Source organism: Arachis ipaensis, chromosome B06 (genome assembly GCF_000816755.2).
Source record: "Arachis ipaensis cultivar K30076 chromosome B06, Araip1.1, whole genome shotgun sequence".
Classification (NCBI taxonomy): domain Eukaryota; kingdom Viridiplantae; phylum Streptophyta; class Magnoliopsida; order Fabales; family Fabaceae; genus Arachis; species Arachis ipaensis.
The window spans coordinates 9378187-9381996 of NC_029790.2; positions in this window are offsets into that span (position 1 = coordinate 9378187).

Genomic DNA, 3810 nt, shown 5'->3' on the forward strand with positions numbered 1-3810 from the left:
AAGAGAATCTCTTTTTTTTTATCAATTACTCTTTTAATATTTTTTCTCCTATGATGCATCATTTATATTTTTTCAATGTTTTTATAAACTATAAAATATTATTATTCGTTACCGTCATGCTATACATCCATATAATTTTTCATCCAAGTCCATTCAAGCTGGTCCAATACCAAAAAAACTCAATACCATTAAATGAGCGTGTATTACACGCGTCCAGAGCATCGAAAACATTAACATATTCATTCGCGTCTTGAATATGAAATAACATTCCTTTTTCAATATTGAAACCGCTACTGGAGAACTTCGAATTTCTCTCAAAATCTCTCAAACTTCACTCGTGTTCTCTGTGGAAATCGTTACTGGAAAAGAATCGCGAGAAGATTTCGAAAGGAAGAAGAAAAAACGAACGAAAACAAGAACAGAGACTGCGAAAGGTATGATAAAAACCACTGTTCATTTAAAATCTTACAATCTCGCATTTCTCTTAGTTGCATTCTAGGTTTACTGAATTGAGTTACTTTGTTTAGTAAATTAACTTAATCTGATTCCATTTTTTTGGCGTAACTAGGGCATAGGAATGGAAATGTGTTCTTATTTTCTTTCTGTTCAGTGGAGATGCTCATTTTCAGTCATTTGATTGTTAGTGTGTTTAGTTGAGCCCTTTTGCATGCAGAAATGATTTACTTATTGATTGAATGTTTATCACGTTTTATTCAGCACATGATTGGTGTTCGATTCACTAGTGTTTGTCATTTGATTCACCTGATTGTTAGTGTGTTCAATTGAATTCTTTTGCATGCAGAAATATTTTTCTTGCTGATTGAATGTTTATCAAGTTTGATGGTAATCAGTGGCTAAGAGAATGGGGGTTGAATCTTAGCCCCCTTTTGCTGAGTAATACTTGCTTCCTTTCAAATTAGCTTCAGGAGATTTTTCTGCATTTTGTCTCATAACCAGACACGAGACATTTTCTTTTTGTCTCGTACCTAGTCAGGAGATATTTTTAATTTTGTCTCCTTAGCAACAGAAACTGAAATGGAGTAGAAGAGAAAGAGAGAATCACACCAAGAAGTATCCTGGTTCAGTTGCTAAGTGCAATGCAGCCTACGTCCATTCTCCATCACAACAATGATAGAATTTCACTATAATCAAACAGATTACAGACACCAATTCTCCCTAGGAACTACCCTTCCTATCCGGGACAAGTCCAGAATCTATCCTCAATCCTGAACTTGACTTGGTCACCTACCAAGCTTTCAACTGCTAAGTGATAACCCAACTTGCAAAGGAATTCCCACAGAATCATGATACACAACTCATAGATGTACAAAGGACTTCTAAGACACCTATGGCTTTTTCTTTAATTTTGTACACTCTGCCTTTTTCCACTCACTGGTTTTTTCTTACAAACCTCACACTGTTTGCCTTTTTCACCATGAGACTCAGACAGACAAAACTAAAGAAAATACAAAATGAAACACATTGAAGGAGAAGAACTTCTGTTAGCTTAGGTAGCTATGAGAACTCTGTGCTTACTCTCCTTGTCTCAAGCCTTGGCTGTTCACCCTTATTATAGAAGGGGAAGCCTCCAAGGTTGAAACGGTTGAACCGAGCCAACTTCTTCTTCAACACCAAAATCGGTTTGGACAGAGAGAAGAGAGAGGGAACCGAAAGTAACATGCAATTACCTCTCTCCCATCTCTTCTCTTCAAATTTCATCAATCTGAGCCTTCCATTTTGACTTGGTCCTCAAGAAAGATTTCTGACCCCTTGATGAACACTTGATCCTTGACAGCTCCATCTGCTCCACTTTTGCTTCCTCCTCCACGTAGCTACAGTAGCTACCTTTTGTGATGGGTGAACAAAAAGTAGAAACGAGCCATACCACATGGATCTTCTTCTCTGACTGAAATGGATTGCTTCCATTTTTAGGCATGGTGATCTTGAAGCTTCTTCTCCACTTCTTACCTTTAGTAGAAAAGATCTCAGCCACGCCATACTGTAGATCTTCTTTTTACTAAGACCATCATCACCTTAGCCTCTTACTTGTCCATAGCTTCTCTGTGATTTTTTCTGATAGCTTGCTTCAATCCTCTTTTCCTGCTGGACATGACCGAAAGAAAGAGGAGAGAGAAGAGAGAGAAGAGAGAGAAAGAGTGAAAAGCTTTCAATGGAATTGATGAATAAAATTAAAATGAGTTAATTTTCCACTCCCTATGCATAGTAACGTGTAACTCATTAAAAGCAATCAAATCAATTTCAACTTTCTCTTTCCTGTTACCAAGGTAATTAAAAACCAAGTTTAATTGAATTTGAATTCCATTCATTTGTGGGAGTAGGTAATCGAGGAAAGCATGCACTACTCCTTCCTTCTTTCCTTTTTAATTCGGACCAAGCTTTGTTGGTCTTGCAACAAAGATTAAATTTGGGCTTGCACAATAATTCTTGGCCCAATTAACATATTTAAACCCAATTAAATATATCAGCCACATATCATATAGAATTTTGCACAAGGCTGAATATTGTCATCACATTGGGCTTATCTTTCTTTTCAGCCCAATAACAAAATCTGCACAATAGCAAAATTCTTAATCAATACAATAAAATTAACAACTTAATAATTTTGCAATTTAATTATTTTTAACAATGTTTGATCATCATCATTCTTTAAAGTTTTTCAAATTCAACAAAGTTTTATTCAGAACATCAATGAAATTTAGTTCAGTGGAGTTGGTTATTTTCATTTATTTGATTGTTAGTGTGTTTAGTTGAGTCCTTTTGCATGCAGAAATGATTTACTTGATGATTGAATGTTTATCACATTTTATTCAGCACATGATTAGTGTTCGGTTCAGTAGTGTTGGTCATTTTTATTCACCTGATTGTTATATGTTCAGTTGAGATTTTTTGCAAGCAGAAAAGCTTTTCTTGATGATTGAATGTTTATCATATTTTATTTAGCACATGAATGGTGTTCGGTTTAGTTGGGTTGGCCATTTTCATTCACTTGATTAAAATATGCATGTCGTGCTTATCGGTATATTGAGTGAAGTATTGACCAAATTTTTTTGTCCTTACAGCAAAAATGAAGAAGACAATGGTGACAAAGAAGGAGAAGTTGCAGTATAACGTAAACATATGTACACATTAAATATATTTATCACCAAAAATGGTGACAAAGAAAGAGAAGTTGCGGTATAACGTAAGCATATGTACACATTAAATATATTTATCACCAAAATCAGAGACCAAGTGATTTGAGCATCTGAAGTAATAAGACTCCCAAAGTCATCTGTTGTCCTCTCTAGCTTTTATTGTAAATTCACATCTGGGGATATAGATAGTAAATAGGATATACTTTGTTTGACTGACTGTAATTAAGACTATTTTGTTTAACTTGTTTAAAAAAGCAAACACTGCTTCTTTCAATGTATATATGTGAATATTAATGTAAATGTTATTGGAAATCTAATGTTAATGTATATATCCGATTTAAGATGGATTAGTCCTTGTCCTGTTGGTTTGAGATGTTAATGTATATATTTATTGGAACTGTCTGGCTGCTGTTTTGTTCCAGGTTCACAGTGAATGAAATAAGGGTATTTATCAAACATTAATAGCCCTAAAAATCCAAATGAATCGAAATTAATACACTGGATGGACCGAAAAAGTGCATATATCACTATTAAAAAAATGTTTCTACTAATATTCAGTTTCAAAACAGCTTTCTGCATAATGAACCGAACACGTTATTAAGGTGAATCAACTGTATAGTACTAAATGAACGGAACATTATCCATTATATAAAAT